The sequence below is a fragment of the Hippoglossus hippoglossus genome, chromosome 24 (assembly GCF_009819705.1).
Source record: "Hippoglossus hippoglossus isolate fHipHip1 chromosome 24, fHipHip1.pri, whole genome shotgun sequence".
NCBI classification, from domain to species: Eukaryota; Metazoa; Chordata; class Actinopteri; order Pleuronectiformes; family Pleuronectidae; genus Hippoglossus; species Hippoglossus hippoglossus.
Window position 1 is genome coordinate 5,136,889 of NC_047174.1, and position 7,616 is coordinate 5,144,504.

Below are 7,616 nucleotides of genomic sequence, written 5' to 3' on the forward strand. Positions count from 1 at the left end.
GTGGTTAATCAGTTAGCTGATTACAAATCAATGAATAAATCAGCAGCGTGTATTGAGACATCGCTCTGTGGTGAGGATCCTGAGCTGTGTACACATGTTAACTTAACCTCTGAAGAGTGGAACGTTTAATCATCTCAATTAGCAACTGTTTCTTACTTTCTCTTTAGGGACAGTTTGTGAAAAATACGACCGATACCTCTGTTTGTTTGTTTTTCAGCAGAACTACGCAAAAACTTCTCAACTGATTTCCACGGCTCCAGAAAAAAGGGGTGGACTCAGGATTGTTTTTTCAAGTTCTTTAATATTGCTTTAACATTATTACTTATTTCCAAAGAATCGTGGATCTTGATGAAAAATATCTAGGGGACCATATATATCTAAGAGTGGGCCCAATTTGGAGCATCTTGACTGAATTAGAGGGGACCGTCAGAGGTATGAGCTCTACTGCGTGCCATTCTAGTATTTTTATGGTACCTCAAGTTAAACTACTGAAACATCTTGAATAATACCTGAACTTTAATAAGAATATCAATGAGGTTCACAGCCTGAAAATGATTCAGACGGTAAAGTAAGAGCAGGCAATACCACAAAATTTTGTTCTAATCTATCAATATCAACAACAAGACTTTTCATGATTAAAAGCAGCTCGTGTAATATTGTCTAGGGGAGAGAAACATGTGATGATAAGGTTAAAAACACAAGCTTTCAATGGTAAATAACACATGTTCCTTGTGTTAATTAACTACACTAACAATGCTGAATCGATCCTATGAAAGAACTGATTTTCCATATTGGATTTAAACGTTGGGGGTTTTGGTTTCAGTCCACTTTAGTGTGAGCTGCTACACATTATGTTACAGGCACAAGAAGCTTGATCCTAACCAGTGTTGTGCGACTGTAGCACGCACACACACACACACTGCAAAAATAACTATGTCAGTGTTTAACTGATGTTTAACAAATTTGAAAATGGCAGCAACTTGATTGATTCGCTTTCATCCAAACGTCCTTGTATACATTATGATGTCATTAAGTATGCAGGAAGATCTGGGTTATGCAACAGATCTCACTCTACTTGCACGCGCACACGCACACACACACACACACACACACAGTCAAAACAATCTCTGAAACCAAGGACCCTCACGGCTCTGCTCTGAGAAAAGGGAAAATATTCTCGTTTGATAAGAAGCTGTTTTCTTACGGGGGGCTGGGGGGGAGGAGTCGGTGATATCTTGTTATGCTTAGCATTTGTTTTACTCTATGAGGACATGCGATGTGTCTGAGCCGGTATCTGTATTCCCATTACGACATGTGCCTCGGTGCCATGAGAAAACTATGCCCGCCTGTTGCCCAAGGAAAAAACATCCAAGGCTTTCATGAAGACATGGTGAGACACAGAGCTTTACATGACAGGGTGGGGGGGCGTCTGAGATGTGCCAAGTGCCTTGATTCCCTCCCTGACGTTGCCAATCGATGAAATTAAAAAACTACAACAAACCCAATTTTTGTCCCACTTTTATTTCTCATCGAGTTTTTCAATGCTTTTTTCCCCTTTACGTTGAAAAACCACTGGCCTCCCCCCCCCCTCCGCTGCTCTCCTGCTTCTCTGTGCTGAGGGTCGCTGACAAAAGGAATTGTGCAAACGAGCCTTTAAAATCCCTAAATGGTTGTGGTCTGCGCACAATGGGCCAAAGAATGCGGCGCTGGACAAAGGCCGGCCCTTGCCCCACCACTCCGCCCTGCAGTGATGGATCCGAACGGACGCATGAACGTGGGCTGGATTTGGGGCTACGGAGGCGCCACCTCGCCCCCCACTGGGCCAAGCAAAAGGGACAGGCCTCGGGGACACACTGGAACCCCAGCCAAGGGCCTCAAAACAATCACGGGCTGCTAACTAGCCTCGCCATCCATAGGCCTTGATTGATATGGGAAACGCATGCTTGCTCCTCCATACAGCTCCCTCCATCACTCTTTATCATCCTCAAAGCCTCAGATTATTCCCCCTTTTCAAACCCTACCCTACAGATTAGATGTGGGCAACCATTAAATGCTGATTTTATGTACATAACAGGTTTATATTAGCCCTAAAATCACATTGTGAGAGCATCCAGTTTGCCTCACAGGGACATCGACTGTAACGAATGGCAGAGAAATATGAAAGAGTGATGGTGAAATCAGAGAACGAAGCTATGGAGGAATTATAATGTGTGCTTTATTGATGGGGACTGCCTCCCCTCGCGGCTAATAGAACAAGGGAAAGCGGTAATTTGCATGGTTCAAGGATATGGAAAATGTGCTGTGACAACCCAGCGTACAGGACGGGGTGTGTGGAAGCAGTTGGTCCGGTTAGGGCAGATGCTCTACGGTTATCTGAAAGTACAATTTGCAAGCAATTAGCCGGAGGGGGGAAAAGTATGAGTGTTCTCTTGGGATCAGAATTGATCGGCAGTAATGAAAAAGGCACACAAACAACCTGTTTGGTGTGTTAGTGCCTCTGGTCTTTCCCCGTCAGTGAACTGTAGGAGCAAAACACGGCACCTGGAGGAGACCCGCACAAGCACGAGGGGACACAGTGTGAAGCGCCGAGCCGCCGCGCTGCCCCTGCTGCTGCTGCCGCTGCTGCTGCTTCCAACTGGATGAGTTGCAGAAGGAACAACACACATAACAATGCATGAACACTTAGCTTTATGTAATCTATATCCAGGATGCAGCTGCAGCGTGTGGACACCCGTTCCCTTTGTTCCTCAAAACAAACCAACAACCAGAAGTGTGACATTTTTAGCTCCAGCTCCATAAGAAACCACACTTTTTTTTTTTTTTACTTTGGGTCACGTCGCATTTGCTGTTTCTGCCTCTCAACACACAATCATTTGACTGCTAAAGGTCCGCGTGGGCCTGTGGCTAATCTCTAAGCGATAAAGGGCAATAAACAATTCCGGGGTCTGTAATTTCAGCACGGTTTGAGGACAGAGGAGAACATGTTGAGCTCCGGGTTATATTTTCCGAACACGCTGCTATTATAGCTCCACACAATGACAAATGGCATGTACATGGGTGTATGAGAGCATGTGGCTGGACATCAAACAGCTGCCTGAGTTTATATATTTGTGTGCGTCTGTTGTGTGGATGGTTGTGGTTCAATGTGCCATCACAGTGCGAGTCGTAACATCACACAAGCAGTTTTAAGGGGAATAAAAGTGAACCAATGACTAAGTTTAACTACTGTTCCTATATAACTCTTGACTGCATCAACGACTGAAGTCAGAAACTCAGAATTTATTGTTCTTGTAAATAAAGTACAAAAATTTGACATTTTTAATCAGATTTAACTAAACAAACGGATCAAAAAGATTTCCAAATATAGAAACATGGAAAAAACTATTACTAAACTCTACATTAGTTATTTGAACTATGTACATTTAGTGCATTATCAACTGTTTTTTCACTGCACGCAACAAAACGTATACGACGTGATGAGGTAGAAGACAGAGGCCTTGGCTTTCTGCTGCTATTATAGTTTGGACATTAGATCGATTTAAACAGGATCATGTAAAGAACAATCTCCAAGGTGGCGTCAGTTTTCAGAGGATTAATATATAACTAGTAAGTTATTTCTCATAAATAATCCACTTCAACTTCCTGAATTTTTTAAATGACCTGTTGAATCATCGTGCTGCTCCTTATTCCTCCCTTTCTCTCTCTGGAGCTCTGGACACACTCTCAAATCCCCTTTCTCTTTTACTTTCTGATCATATAAACAGCAGTAAAAGTTACATTTTGAACTTGATCTTCCCGTGCGGCTCCTTTGTTGTGATAAGATACGGCGAGAACAAAAGAAAGCCGGCACGGCGAAGCTCCTCTGAAGTTATTGCTTTTCCTAAAGGAGCTGTCGTTTACTGTAAATGGAATTTGGGTTGTAGACGAAGCAGCAGCTGTTTCATTCTTTATCAGTATTAGATGTTACTTGCTTAGCTCGGACATAATCACACGTTTCAGGCTTCTGATCTCCTGAAAAGGCTTCACACACCTCCTGTGTGTATCCAGAGAAAAACCCGAGGCCCATATTACTCACAGTGGTGGTATTTCTCAAAGTCCTGACTTCATATCCTGCCCTCGTTTTTGTCTTATTTGAATGGGGGCCCCCGACCCTCTCGGAGCGTGCACCCCCAATCTATGTAAATCCCCTATACATACCTCAGCTGCACTTAGAAGCACGTCCATTACATAACGGGCACAATTGCGGTGAAGTTGAGCGAACGCAGCGCAATCATCCGTAAACTGAGAGGAAATCTAGCTGTTTAATTTTTAATTCCGGACAATGCTCACATTCATTCATAAAACCGGTGGTTAAGCTCTGCTCTGTAAATGGTTCATTTCTTCCTTATCACTTCACTTTCATTTATTGTCACACACACACACACACACACACACACACACACACACACACACAGAGTACACAGAGTACACACACACACACACACCCCTCCCTGCACTTGTTTTATTGCTTTTGAGTGGGTGGTGTTAGCGATACCTCTCTGATTCATACCGCCGTTTGAAGTAGGATCATTTTTCCAGCTGTGCACATGCCATTCACCCAGGTATCCACCCACGGACACAGTAATACTGCTCCCCCCACCACCTTCTACTTTAACTGGTAATGGGCTCTGGAATGTGGGTAGAAGACTGGACTTGAAAAGATTACCAGTAGCATCAATAATAAAAAAAAAAAACGAGATACCAAACCGATGGAGACAAAGCCGGACAGACAGGAGGAGGATCGGGGGAAAGAGAAGATGTTAAATGTGTTCGATGAAGCACCACAGAGGACAGGAGGGACTGGCAGTGATTGTTTGGTCATGGTTTGAGCTCAGATTTCCAGTTGCCGGTTTACTATAAATCCAGTGTGGTGAGAACACGTATCAGTGACCGGTACTTGTGGCACACCAGCTAAGTCAGCCATCCCACGCAGTATCAACTAACCAAGCCTCAGCAGTTTCATTAACACTTCTCAGGGGAAAACACCTGTAACTGTGTCCACACTAACGCAAGGGGATTTAAAAAATGCTTTTCTGTCTTTTGTCGTTGTTGCCTTTGATTCAAAGTCATTTTGGGATCCTGGAAGAGCGACTGAAACCCTCCGCTTTCCACACGTTTCAAAAATGTTGGGTTTAGGGAGACTGCGTTACACAACTTTTGTGACCTTGAGAAACTGTCGGTCATGATTGGCCTGGTGAAACAGTGAGCAGGGTTTGGATTCTTCACCCTCAATCCCCAAGTGCAACACTAAGAATGTCTTATGAGAAAAGGAGAGCCGGGATTGTTTCATTTGGTGATAACAGTAAAACACTTTTACATCTTTTTTATCTCCTCTGGAGGGGTGCACATGAGAAGCGACAGAATTAAGCTTTCAGACGTGCTCCAAGCTGTGGACAATCTCCTGAACCTTTCCATGGGGGCTTTTGGTGAGAATGCAAATATCCGAGTCAGATGCTGCAAATGTTTTCTGTCACTTTTCTCTGCCAGCTCCCTAAAATGTCCAGAAAGTGTCAGAGTGAGAATTCAGCAGGGAAAGTCACAGCGAGCAAGTGGGCGTGTTGATGACGCAACTAACGCAAAACTGGAGGAACACAAATATCTCAGGATGAAAAAGAGGAGTCATGTCCGTAGAAGACGCAAAGATGTCAACTTGGAAAAACAACAAGATTCGAGAGTTTTATGTGATAAGAGTCGACGGCTGGTGACGATGAGTTGTAAACAAAGACACTGTGGACTTTATACGTCATGTTCCGCTTCCTGCGTTCTCTATCCAGACCCCACCTCTCGTTTGTTGTTGTTGTGAACAATCTCCTGCTGCGTTCTTCATACGTGAAAGAAAAAGCTCCAGAAAATGTCTGGAACGGCGCATTTTCCAGAGTTCATATCTGAAAACGGCCGTAGTGCAAAGTTGAACAGCGATTCACAGACGATTATTGATGCAAGTAAAAAGCATTAGATGCAGCTATAGCTAGTTCATGTCTGAAAACTACACCTTGGCCAACAGCTGCATAAAGAGGACACGCTTGTTGCACCCCCCACTGTCAGAAAGCTCAAAGGTGATGAGTTTCAGATGCTCATTCGAGATCTGCATAGAAACGACCTGAAAAACCTGCGTAGAGTGCACAGGTAGTTTAAAATAGAGGCGACGTAATGTAGTGTTCGTCTGTTATAGTTGGTGGATCAGGTGATTTTCGCCCTAACGCAGCTGTCATCAGACGTGTTTAGGTCTTTTACAAAACGCAGGGACTTCTCCTCCAGGGCTCAGTGCCACCGGAGGCCTCTGTAAAGAGGGGCTATAGCTACACGCTATTAATGTTAGCCACACTCCCCAACAAAACAAGGAACAAAAAGCTACACAACACCCGACTCACTCCTTTAACCAAAGTCACATCAGCGAGGGTGCAGTGCAATAAATTAACGTCCGATTAAAAATGGCCGTCTCGCCCGCCAAATTGTCATCAAGTGGCACCATTGATACGGGCAACAAAACCAGGCACATCACCAATCACGCGCTCAATGAGAAAAGGAAGGAACTAAAAACAACATTCTTGAGCAGGTCGGTCTTTCATGAGCTGGATGGGGGGGGGCGAGTAGATGCTAAGGTTCTGAGGTATGTAAAGTGGGGTACGCAGGACCCCACAAAGGGGGGAGCGAAGGAAGGGCCACCCTGACAGTCTTGGCGGTGCAGGTTTTTTTTTTTGTTTTTGAGGGGTGTGGGGGGTACCAGAGGGATGGAAGGCAGAAGCTGGGAGGGGGTGTTCCCCCTCTTCAAAGCCTTTCCGCTGGTTCTGGGCCCCTGTGGATGGAGAATGTAGGTGGGGGGTGCGGCGAAGGGGTGAGGGTAACGGAGAGAATGGAAGAATTAGGGAGCACTCTCTTTGTCTGCTGGCATCAGGGGGGTCGGTTAGACACTGAACACCTCAGGAAGATTAACCGGCCGGGCCCGGTCGGAAGCTAAAGGGTAGGTGGGTGGGTGGGGAGGGACGGGGGGGCGAGCGCTGGGAGCCTGCTTTGTTTCTGGTCCATGATAGGATGCTGGAGAGGAGAGACGGAATGCAAGAGATGGAGACTGATTGATCGGTACAGTGTATAGCGATGCAGGGAAGGAGGCGGGGGGGCGAGGGAGGGAGGATGTCAACGCTAAGCCGCGAGTCGCTCTCCCCGATTCTCATGTGGCGAGAGACAGGGCTCACCGTGGAAAGGTCGGCAGTTTTAATTTTTGGAAAATATGGGCCAAATAAGGTGCACACGAGTTGAATGGTGGGAAGTTTAAAAAAAAAAAAAAGTTTTAAAAAGGAGAGAAATGGGGGAGGCAGTTAAAGGTGGAGAGGAAGAAACAGGGGAGGAAACTTTTGGGGTGGTGGGATGGTGGTGATGGTGGTGTGGTGTGGTGTGTGGGGGGGGGGGGGGGGGGGGGGGGGGGCTCTTCCTCAATACGGATTAGCGGAACTCCGCTGTGGGGAGAGGGAGGACGGGGTGAGAAGGAAAGGAGGGAGGTGAGGATGAAAGTTGGGGTGGAAGGGGAGGGTGAGAATGAAGAATTGCCATTCGCTTCACTCACTTCACTACACAGGAAC